Source organism: Centroberyx gerrardi, chromosome 15, assembly GCF_048128805.1.
Source record: "Centroberyx gerrardi isolate f3 chromosome 15, fCenGer3.hap1.cur.20231027, whole genome shotgun sequence".
Classification (NCBI taxonomy): domain Eukaryota; kingdom Metazoa; phylum Chordata; class Actinopteri; order Beryciformes; family Berycidae; genus Centroberyx; species Centroberyx gerrardi.
Genome location: NC_136011.1, coordinates 29,214,931 through 29,233,442, shown reverse-complemented (window position 1 = coordinate 29,233,442; position 18,512 = coordinate 29,214,931). Strand labels below are relative to the sequence as shown.

The 18,512-nt window shown below is 42.0% G+C and overlaps 1 long non-coding RNA gene across 1 annotated transcript in view; it reads left to right on the top strand.

Moving 5' to 3' along the window:
• Positions 1-9,231: 9,231 nt before the first annotated feature.
• The window catches only part of LOC139912197 (uncharacterized), a 36,981-nt gene continuing 27,700 nt past the window's right edge, over positions 9,232-18,512 (top strand). The window contains exon 1 of the long non-coding RNA XR_011784651.2: positions 9,232-9,398. This is a non-coding gene — a long non-coding RNA (uncharacterized LOC139912197). The remainder of the gene's footprint in view (positions 9,399-18,512) is intronic.

The window sequence follows — 18,512 nt, the reverse complement described above, 5'->3', positions numbered from 1 at the left end:
ATTTTTCTTCTGCTTCTCCTTCTCCTACTTCTTCTTCTCCTTCTACTTTTTCTTCTCCTTCTCCTCCTTCTTCGCCTCCTTTTTCTTCTCCTTCACCTTCTCCTGCTTCTTCTTCTCCTTCTTCTTCTCCTCTTTCTTTGCCTCCTTTTTCTTCTCCTGCTTCTTCTGCTCCTTCTCCTCCTTCTTCTTCTCCTCCTTCTTCATCTCCTTTTTCTTCTCCTCCTTCTTCGCCTCCTTTTTCTTCTCCTTCGCCTTCTCCTGCTTCTTCTTCTTCTTCTTCTTCTTCTTCTTCTTCTTCTTCTTCTTCATCTCCTCCTAGTTCTTCTTCCTGTTCTTCTCCTTCTCCTCCTTCTTCTTCTTCTACTTATAATTTTTCTTCTCCTTCTTCTTCTTCTTCATCTTCTGCTTCTCCTCCTTCTCCTACTTCTTCTTCTCCTTCTCCTCCTTCTTCGCCTCCTTCTCCTTTTTCTTCTCCTTCTTCTTCTTCATCTCCTTCTCCTACTTCTTCCTGTTCTTCTCCTTCTTCTTCTTCTTCTTCTTCTCCTCCTTCTTCTTCTTCTTGTTCTTCTTCTTCTTCCTCCTCTTAACCTTCTTCTTCATCATCATTGTAATTCTAGGTTTGCCATGTGAACCTGGAGGGCCAACCTTTCTACTCGAAGAAAGACAAGCCTCTGTGCAAGAAGCACGCCCACGCCATCAACGTGTAGACCCGGACCCAGCAGGAGGAGGGGGGTGGTGGGGTGGGTGGGGGGGGGGCAAGTGGCTCTGGACCCGCCCCGCCCCGCCCCGCCCGCACCGAGGGCGGCGCCGCCAGCCGAAACCACGACAAACGCAAGCCGAAGACGACAACTTTTACAGATGTGTGCAAACGCCGTTCATGCAAAATCCACATTGGTTTGAGTCAGTTTCTTTTTTTTTTTTTTTGTGCGTTGATACTGATGTTTAAGACGACACCGCCTGGAAACTATGCATTAACAAAGTCATGTTGTTTTCTGCTATCCATCCCACCCACTTTATTATGTCGTTTTTTATGTTTTCTACCAGAAACTACTTGTGTGATTGATGTCATGACTGAGCTGCTCAGTTCAGACCTGGAAGAGTTTAAAACACAGAGCTGTAGTCCTGAGTCCGGTCTCCAGTCCGCCGTTCTGACGTCTTGGACTCAGTCTCGGTCTCGTGCCTGTTTTGACTCGGACTTGTCTTGATCTTTTGGACATTGACTCAACATTTTCCTGCCTATCTAGAAATATAAAAAATAGGTAATTTTATTGATGTTTGGTTTATTTTCTCCCCAGCTGCGCAAGCAAGTTAAGGAGTTTCAACCTGTGGATGTAACGATCCTCAGACTTCTCTGCTTTAATTAGTTGGATGTTGAAGGATTTAGTCCAGAGCTCCTGCAGATTGATCTACTGCTCTGTTGATTCTTAAGAAACTCCTTAAGCATTATTTTTACATTTGGAAATAAATATACTTTTTATTTCCTATTTTGGTCTTCAATAGGACTCGATTTGCTTGACTTGACTTGGTCTTGAAACCCTTTGGACCGACCTGGTCTTAACGCGAATTGAACTGGACCCGGTCTTGGTCTTGACTCGGACTCGACTGGACCCGGTCTTGGTCTTGACTCGGACTCGACTGGACCCGGTCTTGGTCTTGACTCGGACTCGACTAAAGACGGTCTTGGACTACAGCTCTGTTAAACTGACAGTCAGACAGACTGTCTTATTGAAGCCTTACTGAACTCTGTCTGAAGTGAGGAAGCAGATCCAGACAGACTGCAGCTAGTGGACGGGACATGAATGTTGTTGGAAACACGACTAGGAGACTCTTTCTTCCACTGAATCAACCTGAGTGTTTACCTGTGGAAAATATATAGTGAGTACACAATAACACTTTGTAAGTACTAGCTCATAATGTACAATCTTACAAGTAGTGTTTCCCCCACAGTTTCCTTCTCATCAGGGTGGTAAAGCCTCATGAGCATCATGGGAAACTAAAACTCTCCACTGAAGATTTAATTTACAAAAAAAAACATTACTGAACAATTAAATGAATCAATAAAATATGCAAAGAAACACAAATGTCATGTCAGGTTTCTGTATCTGTGGTCAGGGAGAAACCTCCATCGCATCAGAGGTGATGATATCTGATATTTAATAAAACGCCGATATCTGCAAATCGATATATCAATCTGTCCCTGTGTAATTCAGTATAAATACAAACAATATTCTGTGCTTTCTGTGTTTTCACTGCCTTGGAAGTACATTATGCATTGAGGAGATTTTAATGAAGTACAGTATTGTGGTGTATTTGAATACTTCAGGTCACAGGTTAACACACAGGTTAATCCCATGGAAGTATTATATTATTATTATAATTAATACACTCAGTTAAATCCGTTGCAGAGTGTTTTTATTCATGATGATATTTGAAGATGACAGAGTTTGTGGATGTGGAATGTAGCTACTAACCTTTCTTTGACTTCACATACAGTTATTATGCAACAAATAATTTTGAATTTAATATTTATTGAGTATTTGACGGTGTGATATTTATTTAAAAGCTAAAATATAACGTCACTGTTGCGTTCAGCGCTGATGGAATATTCTCACTAGTTATTTCATTCATTTTTGTGGATGTTTGGCTGTTGGGCGTCACAAAATGTATTTTGCTTTTTTTGCTTTTTTGTAATTACAGTGTACATTTTTTGTGTTCTGCAAAAACTACTGTGCTGGACTGTAGGAGACTGAATGTTAACTGTTGTTGTGGCGTTTTTCACTGCGTAGCCACAGACAGGCTCCGTTCACACTGCAGGACTTCAGGCTCAGTTCTCAATTTCTGCTCATATCTGATTTGTTTTTGGATGATTGTTCATATCTAATGTAGGATGTAAAACATATCCCATAATAATATCAGGGTTCCTACACCGGTCTGGAGAGTCTGGAAATTTGGTAATTTTCTTGATAAGTTTGGAAATTCTAGAAAAAAGTTTGGAAAAGTACTGAAAATTTTACACATTTTCTGTAGTTTTAGATCCTGTCATCATACATGTTTTGAAGCTTTGTGGCTGTGAGGAATAATCATCTCTAGAGCGATACTGCAGAGTTAAAGGGGCAAGAAGACGACTAGCTGTGTAAATCATAACGAACACAACAAAATCTTCAAATCAAATGTAAGAAGTTGAGGACTGGGAAAAAGTCTGGAATTCTGAAATTGAAACTGTGAGCGGAGTAACGAGAACAGAAAGACGTCCCATCTGTTTTTGTTTCAACACATTTCAGTTCCAGTTCTGAACTGAATCGAGGCGTCCGGTCGTCTGTTTGTCCGTTTCCTCTAATGCTAACTTACTTGTCGTCATGGCAACGCTGACAAATTCGTTGCTTGTAGGTCTCATGCCTCGCGATCTGATTTTGTCGCACGTGTCTTTCTGATCCGGGTGTGAATTGAAAAACACTGATCAGAAAACATCAGATCTGAGTCACATGGAGGAGGGAAAAAAAATCAGAATTGAGAAACTCTGAGCTGCAGTGTGAACGGGGCTTTAGAGAGAGTCACTTAGGATCGATCGCCATTTAACGTTCTGTTGCATAAAGATTTAGAGCAGATAGACTTTTGGAAAATGAAACCTGTCTTTTTCATGTGAGGGGAAAGGACTTTTGACACAAGTTACTGTGGGAATGTTTTGTTGTGGGACCGCTCTCCACGCGTCGCACCGTGCCTTACGAGTTCCTGTCTAAACTGTCACCTCTGCCCCGTCCCACCGGCAGACCACACTGTGTACAGTTTCTACTTTGAAAAGCTATTTTATACAGTTTGAGTGTATTTCCTGTGTTTTCAGAGAGTGAATGTGTGCATGCAGGAAGTTGTCACGGATCGTTGCATGTTGAATGAGGCAACGTCAGTATTAGTCTGTGTATTGTGCCGCTGCAGAAACACTGTATTACACACCGACAACATTTACATTAAGAGTGTTTGAACTGGTTTGGGTGTCAGTGATTTGTAAGTAAAAATATTTAGTTTTGGATTTATACATTTACAATATAGAGCTGATCACATTTTATATGTAAAGGAAGGAAAGAAGCAGAAGGCACATTCAGACTTTTCTCTGGTCCATGCAGGTCGGCTGTTGGAGGTTTCACCGCTTTACTATAAGAAAATGTCATTTAATAGTTTTCAAATATTTGAAAAATGTGTGTATTGCAAGTTAAATAAATTTAGCACTTCAAATATTTGAAAACACTTGGTGAAGAGGTTTTGTGTCTGCCAAGGCGGAAATATTACTGCACTTCTGTTTCTCTAGTTTTCTAGCTAACTTTGGCTTTGTGTTTAGTATTATCACATAATCACTACAGTCAATATACTTGATCTGTTAAAGCAACATTTTACTAATGCACCACATGTAAAATCACACTGTTAAATGAAAAAGTGACTCTTAGCTTCACTTAGCAATAATTCAATGTTCTGGTTTATTGTCTTTCATATGGTGATTTTGGGAAATCATGACACACAATTCTCCTGTCTGAACTGATGATAACAAGCACATTTTATTCAAAAACTCTGACAAAATGAGGTATGACAGGAATACTATTTGAAAATTTCGTTTTGACATCACGACTAACATTACCATTCGGTTTGTTTGTTTATTTGATTATCAAAAATAATGCGCAGCTATCAGTCATGCATTCATTAAAATCATCGAGGATAACACATAAAGTTCCCAAAACTTATTTCCAATGTGTTCCCTTCTGTCTTCAAGTTTGAACGTGACTTCTCCCTAAACCTAAAGTGTGAATGTATCATGTCTACTGAAACTTTAAAAGTGTCACGAACTGAAATAGTTCCAAGATAGACAAAAGTTCAAACTTAAACCTGCCAGCGACCCCCAGCTGGGTGTGAACAGCCATCGGCACGGCGAATTGATTTGATCGATGGAAAACCTGAAGGAACAAACCCAACGCAGTTTATATTAGCATTCAGCAACACAAAATTACATCACTGAACTGATGAAGAACCAAACTACAATTCTAACTAGCTAACAATTTGTTCTTTTTCCCTTTACCTTCTACTAGTTAAGATGTTCCTTCAGTCTCCATGGTGCAACTACAACAAGAAACTGTTTTAGGAACTAGTTTCAACATAACATGTAATGTAATGGAGACTTTAAGGCCTGATCAAACGCACGTTCAGCTGCTGTTTCACATCACTGTCCATTCCCACATCCATAACACTAACACTGTTCATTCCATTCAGGTTAACACTTTCCATATCGCTTTGAATGGAGAGTAGTGTAGAACAAAACAGCCGGACACGAACTCGTCTCCTCCGACTTTCACGGGAACGTAATTTGTTTTTGCCGCGCACTTTCTTTTTCTTCTTCTAGGTTCACAATTTCTATCTTGCTCCTGTAATTAAAAGCGGAGGCAGTCGTGGAATCTGTAGAGGAAGGTTTGGATGCTTTTTTTTTTAAAACAAACGTCAAGTTTTGCTTTGCTAAATCAGGAAGTGACAAACTGCAGCATGCGGATCTCATCCAGCCGGACCTGTGTCAGCGGTGATTTCAGCCAATTTCAAGATCCTGTATGAATGTATTTCTTGATTCACAGAAATTGGGGAGAATTCATAAATTAAATGAGGTCCCAACATAACACTTGTCTAGTGTGAATAGGGCTTTATTGAGGAATTTCCCCACGGGGATTAATAAAGTTATATCTTATCTTATCAGCTGGACTCTGCCTGAATCTCTCCATGGTTTAAGGTGAACCAGATTTTTTTAAGCAAATCCGGGGACATTTGTGGCTCGTGTCCCCGCTCACATGTTAGAGAGACAGGAAACTGAGTCATGCGTGGCTGCTAGCAGAACTTAGTTACGGAAGACGGTTTTTGTTTGATTTAAAGACACTTTTGAAGGAGAATATAGAAAGTTAAAGCTAGAAATTAAAAGTTGAAACTGAGTATTTCTAAAGAGAAGGGAAAAACAAAAGAGAGGGCAGAGAGAGAAATGTGGGGACGTTTCTGGATGAAGCACCAAATCCATGGACAGTCCGGGGAAAAGGGGACGGTCCGGGGAAAAGGGGACGGTCCGGGGAAAAGGGGGCGGTCCGGGGAAAAGGGGACGGTCCGGGGAAAAGGGGGCGGTCCGGGGAAACGGGGACAGTCTGGGGAAAAGGGGGCGGTCCGGGGAAAAGGGGACGGTCCGGGGAAAAGGGGACGGTCCGGGGAAACGGGGGCGGTCCGGGGAAACGGGGACAGTCTGGAGTAAAGGGGGCGGTCCGGGGAAAAGGGGACGGTCCGGGGAAAAGGGGGCGGTCCGGGGAAAAGGGGGCGGTCCGGGGAAAAGGGGGCGGTCTGGGGAAACGGGGACAGTCTGGGGAAAAGGGGGCGGTCCGGGGAAAAGGGGGCGGTCCGGGGAAACGGGGACAGTCTGGGGAAACGGGGACGTCTGTCAACTCAACATGGCAGTGTAACGTCTGGAGAGAACTGATGAGTTAATATCCCCTGAAGTAGGGATAACATAGTTATAATACTGTGACCTTCATGTACGTTGTTCAGTAAATTTCACCACAACTGTCTGATTGTTTTTGAAAGTGAGCCGTCTGCCTGATTTGCCAGTGAGAGCTGCTGGTAGCCATAGGTTTCTAGAATGGTTTGAATCTTTGAAAATTGTCAATAAACAGTAATTATTTCACTAAATGTTTGTACCGCAGCAGTGGTTCTTAAACCTTTTCTCTATGCACCAATATTTTTAGAATATTTTTTCATGTAATCCATTTTACAGGCTGCTGTGTTCCTATTTTGCTTTGTCCATATTCTAGCTGCTTTCTAGTCTTGGTGGAACAGAGCAGCAGAGCAGCAGGTTCCTTCAGCTCCTCCTCCTGGATCCCCAGACGCTGCCAAGCATGCTGGGAGATGTAGTCCCTCCAGCGTGTCCTGGGTCTCACCAGGAGCCTGAACCTCCTCAACTGATTCCTGTCAGTGTGGAGGAGCAGCAGCTCGACTCCGAGCTGCTCAACCTGAGGAGAAACCTCATGTCACTGAGGAGAAACCTGAGGAGAAACCTCATGTCACTGAGGAGAAACCTGAGGAGAAACCTCATGTCACTGAGGAGAAACCTCCTGTCACTGAGGAGAAACCTCAGGAGAAACCTCATGTCACTGAGGAGAAACCTGAGGAGAAACCTCATGTCACTGAGGAGAAACCTCCTGTCACTGAGGAGAAACCTGAGGAGAAACCTCATGTCACTGAGGAGAAACCTGAGGAGAAACCTCATGTCACTGAGGAGAAACCTCCTGTCACTGAGGAGAAACCTCATGTCACCCTGAGGAGAAACCTCCTGTCAGAGGAGAAACCTCCTGTCACTGAGGAGAAACCTGAGGAGAAACCTCATGTCACTGAGGAGAAACCTGAGGAGAAACCTCATTCACTGAGGAGAAACCTCCTGTCACTGAGGAGAAACCTCATGTCAGAGGAGAAACCTCCTGTCACTGAGGAGAAACCTGAGGAGAAACCTCATTCACTGAGGAGAAACCTCCTGTCACTGAGGAGAAACCTCATGTCACCCTGAGGAGAAACCTCCTGTCAGAGGAGAAACCACATGTCACTGAGGAGAAACCTCATGTCACCCTGAGGAGAAACCTCCTGTCAGAGGAGAAACCACGTCACTGAGGAGAAACCTTCCTCTGCTGTGTGTGATATTCATGGACAGGATATCACAGTTGCATAGAGAATCAGTAGAGCCCAAGACTCAGCTCCACCAATCAGAAGTAATATACGAGAGCCAATCCCATCTCAGCTGGGTTGATCCAAGTAGTAGCAGTAGTAGTAGTAGTAATAGTAGTAGATGTAGCAGTAATAGTAGTAGTAGCAGTAGTAGTGGTAGTTGTGGTAATAGTAGTAGGAGTAGTAGGCTAGTAGTAGCAGTAGTAGCAGTAGTAGTAGTAGTAGTAGTAGTAGTAGTAGTAGTATTAGTAGTAATAGTAGTAGCAGTAGTAGTAGGAGTAGTTGTAGTAGTAATAGCAGTAGTAGTAGTAATAGTAGTAGTAATAGTAGTAGTATTGTTATTACTAGAACAGAGTCACTGTACAGTTCATTACTGTAAAATAAGTCATTAGGCCTGATGTTCCTTTAACTGACAGCAGAGGGCGCCCCAGACTTTTATAGATGTGACTTCAAAATAAAAGCCCCACTACAGGCTGAACAGAGGAGCCGTGATTGAGGAGAGGAGGGAGAGAGGAGGAAAAAATAGCGAGCTCTCACTCCACCTGTATTTCAGGGCTCTGCAAACAGATCAGTCTACTGGTAAAGTTCTGAGTGGAAATTATACTATTCTATGTCTTTAATATCTGTAATGTACTTTCTTTTGTCTTATGGTGTAAACTCGTCAGTGGAAATTTACCAGCATGACCCAGCAACTTCTCTCAGGGTCAGCGGATCTGATTTTCTCCAATTATAACTGGCTCTTTGTCTGTTTATCTTTGTTTTGCACAGATAAGTATAAGATAGGTAGACAGACACTTTGTTTTCGCCCTTTGCTGATCACACCTGAATGCATCGTGCCTTGCTGCAGCAATAAAGACGACAGAAAGACAACTTCTCATCTCCAAGTCTGTTTATTACAGAAAACTTCCACCACATGATCTGATGTTGCAGATATCTTAACAAACATCAGAGGTTTATTTGGACCAAATTACACAAACATTACCATTAATATGACCATTAATTAATTAATTTAATTGTATTACTAATCTGGTTCTCAGTTCTGATTGGCTGAGTCGTGTTGGAAACTGTTGTAAAATATCTGATAAACACACACCTGTGACCGCATACCAATACATTTAAATATGAATGATAATAATATTGTAATTTATAAACAATTATGACCTTAGTTTATTTAAATACTAATGCACTGACTGAAAATCACCACTCATGAATTCAAATATTTGTGTTCTGTGTGGAAAAAGCTAGAATAGAACTAGAATAACCAATCTACAGAAAACTACAATCATGGCGTCTGACGGCTTCAAAAAAATGTAGTAATGTTGGAATTATGTGGCCAGGTATTCCATAGCTGCAGGACGAGAGCGCATGCGTGAAGGCTAACGCCCACTTTTGCAGGCCGGAAGTTAGGCCAGTTGTTTTTACTGTCGAGCGATTCATCGTCTCTAACATAGACGATCTTTGAGGCCGTTCTGCAGGCTGGTATTTGCTCTCCTCCATCATCAAACAGCCAAACCACAGACTGAACAGAGAGCAAAGGACTACGACGTTTAAAAGACTGAAAAATACGCTGGAAATAACGCATTTTGGAACAATTTTCTGATGGGAATTTGGACGCGAGTGACTGTATTGAAGTAGTGTCAGAAGGAGCGGCACATCCGGGGGGAATCAACGGTAAAACAAAGGTAAGACAGAATTAAAACTAAAAGTTGATTCCCAACCTGCGGGTCTGATCCCGACTTTTGGGCTCCGGCTATCTCTGGGAACAAAGCCATTCCCTGGACTGGAATGTTTCATGTTTACGATTTGCCAGATGAGAAATGGCCGTTGTGTTTTGTACTTGATTTTGTAAACATTTTTCAGAAGAGTGTGTATGTATATAAATATAGATGCATACACCTCTCGGTCGTGGGAATCTAAAAAAATAACCAGAGTTCGCTGAACAGATTTTTTTTGTTTGTTGGCGTCAAGAAATAGACGGATCCCTCCGGCTGCTGTCGTGGAAAAAAGTTTGCTTCAGCTCTGCTGCTCGATTAAATCAGGCTTTGGAGATTTTATCATAGTTTAGCACAAACACATTTTCTCCCATCACAAGTAATTTAGTCGACATTATTACACTTTTATTTAAACTTTCTCACAGTTATGTTTGTCTCAGGTAAAAGGTATTTAACCTAACGTAAAGGGTTCGTTAGCAACATTCCTCGGCTAACTTTGCTGCATAGTTTACATAGCTTACCTTTAATTATAGTTGAGATTAAACGCATTCTTTACCTATAGCAAATCCTCTTTCATTATTATAATTTCATTATTACAATTTAATTTAGACATTTTGACGGTTAACAGCTGTGTTTCCCTCACTGAAGTTATTTGACTTCATAGTTAGTTAGCGATCTTCTTCTGCTAACTTTGCTTTTAGTGACCGTTAGCTAACCAGTGTTAACTTGTGGGAGTTCAGTATCTCCAAACATAAAGACATTATTTATTTTGAGCGAATTCGTTTTGAATCATAAGCAGTTTATTCTGTTATTTTACAGTTCTGCTCCCTTCACCAAAATCTTGGTTACTGTTTAACTAGATTAGCGGTAGTTAGCAACCGTCGTCGGCTAACTTTGCTGTGAAGTTAAAATTACCAACGTTAACTTTATGGATTTCATTACAGTTGAGCATGAACACACTTTCAAATGTCACGAATGACCTAATTATCTCAGTTTTATTTTTGATATTTCTACAGTTATGTTTGTTCCAGGAAAGTTGTTTAATGTTAAAAGTTTTTTTTAGCAGCCTTCCTCGGCTAACTTAACTGCTGTTTAGCTAGCGACCCATCCATGTTTAGTCAGATCAATAGCTTCCTTTACAGTGTGTCCTAAAAGTATGTAACGTTAGTAATGTCGGAGGTAAACCATATTTTAATTCAAAACTACAAGCAATGACAAAGCTAAACCTGTTTTCTTCTATTTGGGCTTTCATTGTAGCCTATATTATTTTGATGTTGGTGTCTGGACAGAGTGAGTCAGTTTCTGTGCATATTTGCATATCTGCCAGATCAATAGCTTTATTCTGCAGTCTTTTCTACACATATTCATTAATGTCAGATGTACAACACGTTTCTTCTCAGAACAACAAGCAAACGAGGCTCAACTGGTTTTCTTCCTTTTGAGCTTTGTCTATTTTTAATGCTTGTAACTCAGCATTGAGCTCATATCAATCACATGTTCTTGTAAATATTTGTGTCATGTCCAACTCTCATGACTGAAGCTGCTTTAATATGTCAGCAGTGACTCATTTGACTCATATCTTCTGATTGGAAACCAAATGGTACAAATCAGACGGCTTGGTGTCCAGAACCAGTCACTGTAGCAGGGATTTATTGTTTCTCTCTTAATTGTTGGCAACTTGAATTATTGAATTAAGATTCAAGATTTCCTTTTATTGTCACTGTACAAGTACCACAAAATTGCATTTGCAGCCCCCTGAGTTTGATGCATAACAAACTAAACAATAATAAACAAGTACATTAAATTAAATAAATAAAAACTGAGTGCAAAACACAGTGTGCAAAGTGTATTGTCAACTTAAGAGTAGTTACATAAAAAAAAACCTAAGAGTAGTTAGTTTAAAACTTAAGAGCGCAAAAACTTGTGTATTAAAAAATAGACATTTTCAAGTAGAGCCGTCAGTATCATGTAAACATCAGCTGCAGAAGACAATGGTGAAGTGGAGAAACAAACTGAACAGGACTAGATCTTGATTCAACATGGTGATGTAGGCCTAAACCCAGACTGAAACACGTTTGGGATGCAGGTTTATTGGTCTTAGGGCTGGGTGATAATTCAGCATTATGGTTTATAGTCTTTCAGTGGAATTGTGGTGATTTTGGGAAATCATGACACACAATTCTGCTGTCTAGACTGATGCCAACAAGCACATTTTATTTAAAAACTGACAAAATGAGGCATGGTAGGAATATTATTTGAAAATTTCAGTTTTGTTTGGCATCACACCTGACTTTACCATTCGGTTCAATGGGCTGAACATTGATTTTATTATTTAACATGTGATTTTGCGTACGTGAGAAATATTGTGATATCCTTAGGATCCTTAGGATTATGGTGATGTTGATTTCAACCATATTGCCCACTGGTAAATGGGGTAGAAAGTTGTGCCGGGGCAGCAGAGCGGACTTTCCTTCAGCCAGAGGAACCGGGTTCGAACCCAAAACCTGCTGAAGTGTCCATGAGCAACAGACTGAACCCCACCAGCTCCAGACCCTGACCTCTGACCTCCCAGAGGAGGAGGGGCCGGAGGAAAGAGCGTTATATCTTCATTATTTACATTCTGTCTGTCAGGTTAGGAGCATGCTGTTGTTTAGATGTTTGTTTCTGGTGTAAAAGTCAGTTTGGCTGCTGAGAAGCTAAAAGTTGCTGGTGAATTTTATTTTCTTGGTTTTTACTCTCTTGGTGTTCAGATTGTAGTCGGCCATGTTTGGTCGAGCTGGAGAGAAGTGTGAAGCTGGTTTTAATTTAGAGAGAGGGAGAGGCCCCGTGTTGCCCTGCCTTCCTCCCTCATCTCCTTCCTACCTTCCTCCCTTATCACCTACCTTCCTCCTCTCTCATCTCCCTCCCTTTCCTCCTCCCTCCACACCCTCCTCCCATATTTCCTTCCTTCCCACCTAACTCCTTCCCTCTCCTTCCCTAATTTCCTCCCTCCCTTTCTCCCCACCCTCCTTCCTCGTTTCCTTCCTTCCTTCCCACTTATCTCCTTTTGTCCTCCCTCGCTCCCCTTCCTTCCTTTCCACCTCTCTCCTTTCGTCCTCCCTCGCTCCCCTTCCTTCCTCCCTCTCCTCCTTCCTCCCTTCCTTCCTCCCCGTTCTCCTTCCTTCCTCCACACTCTCCTTCCTTATTTTCTTCCTTCCTTCCCACCTAACTCCCTCCTTCCCTTCCTTCCTCCCTTCCTCATTTCCTTCCTTCCCACCTAACGCCCTTCCTTCCTCCCTCTCCCCTCCCTCATTCACCTCCTACCTTCCTCCCTTATTTCCTTCCTTCCCACCTAACTGCCTCCTTCCCTTCCTCCCTCCTTCATTCCCTTCCTTCCCACCTAACGCCCTTCCTTCCTCCCTCTCCCCTCCCTCATTCAACTCCTCCCTTCCTACCTTCCTCCCTTATGTCCTTCCCTCCCACCTAACTCGCTCATCGCCTTCCTCCCTCCTTCCCTTCCTTCCCCCCTCATCATCTTCCTCCCTCCCCATGCTGAGGGCAAGTAGAGAGAGAGAGAGAGAGAGACAGTTGGGTTCGTAAAGAGAGAGAGGGGCGTATTGGGGGAGGGTTAGAAATTAAAATCTAGTATTATACATATGCCAGACAGCTGTACATTCCTCAGCCGAGCCCAGGATCTCTGTTACTGAAATAACAGACTGACGGTGGGCGAGCCAGCTAGGCCATGAGGAGGGAGAGAGAGAGAGAGAGGAGGGGGGGGGCGCAGGTAGTCCAACAATAAGAACAAATATCCTCAAAGACGCTCTAACCGCCCCAGATTAGACCAGATTTTAAAAATGCTTTAAAAAATACTTTCTGCCTTCTTTACTTCCTCAGATAGCACTAGGGCAGCAACTAACAATTACTTTCACTATCGATTACTTTTTCAATCAATCATTTAGTCTATAAAATGTCAAAAATTACAAGCCAGCAGAGCCCAAAGTGATTCTTCAGATTTCTTCCTCAGTCTGACCAGCAGCCAAAAAACCCAAAGGATTCATTTAATAATGAGATGAAACAAAGAAAAGCAGCAAATCTTAGCTTTTGTGAAGCTGCTACCAGAAAATGTTTGGTATTTTTACTTGATTAAATGACTAAAACGATTATTCAGCTATCAAAATTATAATTGATTAATTTTCTGTCGATTGACTAATCAATTAATCGACTAAATGTTTCAGCACTAGGTAGCACATCTCTATCATCCATGATGTAGCTAGGTTCACAGGAATATGGTGCTGTGACCTCTGACCCTTGACCCTATTAATGTTGTTGATGTGGGAGTTGAAGCCGGCTCTGCTGTTGCACTTGTGCTGAAAAACTAGGAATTGGTAATGAAAATTGATCAGGAAAATGTGTTCTTGGTTCCGGTCGGTTGTGGAAACACTGGAGTCTCTGTGTCTCTCTCTGATTAAATGAGGAAGCGTCCATTACTGGGTATGAAGGACAAAATAACAGAAACGCCTCAGCTTCCCTCCTGCTGTCATCCTGAACTGACTGTAGTGGGATGTTGGAGCTTTCTTCCTCCCTCCTCTCCTCCATCTCTACTTTTTATCCCTTTCCTCTCCTCCTTCCCTCTCTCTACACCCATCTTCACTCCCCATCATCTTTTCTACCTTTCCACTTTCCCTCCTTCCTTCCTTCCTTCCTTCCTTCCTTCCTTCCTTCCTTCCTTCCTTCCTTCCTTCCTTCCTTCCTCCCTTCCTTCCTCCATCCCTTCCTCTCTCCTTCCCCACCTTCCTCCCTCTCCACCCTCCACCTGCCTTCCTTCCTCCCTCATCACCTACCCTTCCTTCCTTCCTCCCTATCTCTTATCTGTGTCGTCATCATCAGTGTGCGCTGTGTAGGCTCGATGACTTAAAGTGTAGCTTTTAAATGTACCGGAAGGGGAAGGAAGGAAGGAAGCAGGGAAGGAAGACTCTATAAGCTATAAATGCATTTTAAATTATTTTGAGCATTATTTTTGTCCCTCCCTGCGTTTCCCCATTTTGAGTGACTTGTACTACGCTACACTTTAAGCTTCCAAAGATCAAGATAATTTAAATAGACAAAAAAATCAGCAGGGGAATTTCCACCGTAGAGCTGCACAATAGTGACAAATAATCATATTGTGATTATTTTGCTTGAATATTGTGAGATAAATGGCAATACAGTATAGTGACACTGACACAGATTGTTCAGTATTTTACATTTTTTAGCAAATAAGAAACAGATGTTGTTGCTTAGGATTTGCTGTGTTTGAATACATTGAAAGTATTTTTTTTTTGACGGTGCATTTTAATTTATAGGCTCTGGGCTCAGCAGCAGAACAGCGTGTTCAGGAGCCAGCGCTCTGACAAAATAACTGCAGCCTCTTGCGATTTGGGAATTGAAGTAGTTCATATTGCGATTTTAGTTCTTTTTTTTTGATTAATTGTGCAGCTCTGCTACACCAGCAATGGATTCAATCTGTTGGAGATCCTTGATGTATTCAAACCTGTCTGCATGGAGGGAAAAGGCTGAAAGACGACTCGGCAGTATGTCAGTGTTACAGCTGAAGACACAGACGCCATGTTATCTGTCTGTCTCCCGCCGTATCTCTCTGTCACACCAGCGCTCTCTTTCTCTCTCTGATTGTGTATCATTCAGTGATTAGTCAGTGGTGTCGCTCAGTCTCTTCACACACACATACACACACACTAATGTCACTACACAGATTGCGGTAGATGCTGCATGTGTGTTTGAGAGAGAGAGAGAGAGAGACGGATACGTTTTTAGAGAGAAGAGATTATGTTGGTGTGTATTAGTGTGTCTAAAACAGTGTGTGTGTGACCAAAATGTTAAAAGTTGCTCATAAATACCAGAGTTCGTTTTGTTATGACTGGTGTGGTGTGGAAGGTCTTCACATGTCAGCCGTGTGTGTGTGTGTGTGTGTGTGTGTGTGTGTGTGTGTGTGTGTGTGTGTGTGTGTGTGTGTGTGTGTGCTGTTTGTAGCTCCAGATCTATTATTATAAAATGACACGGAGCCCAGTCAGTCCGTCTTGGCCTCTGTACTGGGACCAGACTGGGGAACACCAGTCTCCAGGCAAACACCGGTTCATATTGCCTGGGTCCAGTAGGGTTAGACCGATATATCCTGCCAATATCGGCTTTGTTAAGAATCTGATATCGGCCAATCGGTGTCGTCCACCTCTGATATGATGGAGATTACTCCTTTTTTATTTTTCAGGGGTCTAAATTTGTTAAACCTGCCTTAAAGAGCTGCTAACCCTCCGAAAACTATTTATTGTTCTGGCTTTCAGTGGAGAGTTTTAGTGTCCTGTGATGGTCTAAATGCTGCTTCAGAGGATTTTCCACCCAGATGAGAATACAATTCTGGAGGAAATACTTGAATACTTGGAATTTTTTGGCAAGAAAAGTGTTAAATTTAACTATTTAACTATTGATTATCACAATTTACCAATACACAGGATTTGACGTTACAATCCTTTGTACCGTAATCCAGGACGAGCATTCATACAGAACTAAATACTAAGTAAATATATGCAATATCTTGGCATGAAAATGGGCAAATGTAATGGTATTGTGTATTGGCACAAAATATTGACTATCAGCTGCTTCAATCCAGAAGTATTGGTGTCTGTACTGGCCTTCGAAAACCTAAATCTGTCGAACGCTAGTGGCTGGGAAGTTAGTCTAGTCCATCATTAGAGTCCTGTTCTATTCTGAACATCTACTTGCTGTTAAAATAGTGAAGGTGAAGAGAGAAAACAAACTTTCTCCATCTCTCTCCTCTTTATTTTCTAAAGAACTTGATTTCTACCAGGCTTGTTTTCCTAAAGTCCCTTTACACCAACAACTCTTTCTTTCTGTCCTGCTCTTTCCCTCTCTTTTCCTTTTCAGTTTTTCCTCTCTTTCCTTCTCCTCGTTTCTCTCCCTCTCTCTTTCCAGTTCAGTTCAGCGATCTCAGTCTCACTACTCAGTATTGATTGTGTTGCCGAGTTTAAAAAATGATTATGAAAGAAAATGCTAAAAGAAAAAATGGCAGTAGACAATCAAAACCCAAACTCGGCAAGATTTGTCTTTTCCAATTTCCCTCTCTCTTTCCTCCTCCCCTTTTCTATAATTTTTTCTCCTTTCTCTCCTCCTCTATTTCAGTTCAATTCAGTTAATTTATTGGCAAGACTGTTTATTAGAAACAGTATTGGAGCAGCAGTTTACCAAATATGCGTTTTCAAACATCAGCAAACATTTACTACGTCTAAACCGCATTGAGACGATACATTATCTGGATTGAAAACATGTAATATACAGTATATGTAATATATAGTATATCAAACATCTATCATCTATAATGTAAAACGGTTTCAAAATTGAAAACATGCATGTATACAAATCATCCAGAAGCCAGTAAGGGTGTATCAGACATGGTAGGAAGTAGCAGACGGTGTGTGTGTGTGTGTGTGTGTGTGTGTGTGTGTTCACAAAAACAGAGATTTTTCTCTCTCTCCTGAGTGTTTCCAGTTTCCAAAACCGACCTAGAGGATTTCTCTCTTTTCTCAGCTCTATTTCTATCCCTCTGTTTCTTCACCTTTCCTTATTTTATTTCCCCCCCTTTTCTCTCCGTTTCTCTCCTCCGTTTCTCCCTCTTCTCTCTCCGCTCTGTCTATTTCTCCTCAGTTTTCTCTCTCTCTTTCTCTCCTGAGAGTATTTCCAGTCTCGGAGGCCGAGCTGGGGGATTGCTCTCTTTTCTCGGCTCTATTTCTATCCCTCTCTCCCTTTTCTTTCCCTTTTTCTCCATTTCTTTTTTTTTTCTTTCCTCCTCCACCTCCTCCTCTCTCTCTCTCTCTCTCTCTGAGTGTGTTTCCAGTCTCCAGGCTGAGGATCAGATTACTCAGGGAGTCTCGGAGGCTCTCTGGCGAGGTGGCAATGGGGAGGAGGTGGAGGAGGGAAGGAGGGACGAGGAAGAGAAGGAGGGAAGGAGGGAGGGGAGGAGATCAGGTTTCACATCCCCAGTGCTCTCCTCTCTCTGTCTGCCTCGCCTCCCTCCCTCCCTCCTCCTCCTCTTCCCCCCGCGGCCTGGAGACAGAGTGGCTGAGCCGGGGAGGAAAACATGCAATCCACCCCTCTCCTCCTCCTCCTCCTCCTCCTCCTCCCCCCCTCCTCCTCCTCCTCCATACGTCCACCTCCAGTCTCTCTGCAGCAGCGCCCGCAGAGCAGAGCAGATAAATAAAGGCAGTAAATGGAAGCCGGGCGCACAGAGAGACGATTCTTCACCTCCTCCGCCTCCCCCCCTCCTCCTCCATCCCTGCAGAGATATTTTATATCCTGGACGGTGTGTTTTCATTCTCTTGGATGTGTGGCAAAGGTGAAATGGCTTTGGGGAGTCTGTTTTTTTCTTTCTTTCTTTCTTTCTTTTTTGAGACGTCCAAAGCTTTGGATCAAACCTGGATTTATAAACCAGTAAAGAGTGTCTTTGGAAGTAAATGCTAAGTGGCAAAAGCAGTGGGATGAGTTGAGTAGTAGTAGTGGTGGTAATAATAGCTGTAGTAACAGTAGTAGTAGTAGTAGTAGAAGTAAATGTAGTAGTGCCACTAGAAGTAGTAATAGTAACACTAGTGGTAGTTGTAATAGTAGTACCAGCAGTAGTAGTAGTACTAACAGAAGTACTAGTGGAAGTAGAAGTAGTAGTAAGCACTTTGTCACACTTGTTTTGAAAAGTACTATATAAATAAAGTCTTACTAACTTACTTACTAGTAGCAGAAGTAGTAGAAGTAGTAATACTCTTAGTAGGAACAGTGTTGTATCTTGTTTGTTTGCAGCTTTTTATGTTTGTCTTGATGCTACCTTCTTGGCCGAGTCTCTGGAAAAATATTTTTATCCTCAGTGGGATTACCTGGTTAAACTCTTAAAGCAATAGACCATACATAAAATTCATAAAATACATGCAGGCAATAAAGATCCTAAAAACATGGAATAAAAACAGGCAATTAAAGGTTGAATAAAGAGAAATGAAATCAGTTATTGAAGTCAACACAGTAGGCCTGTGACACATATGAAGCAAGAACTAT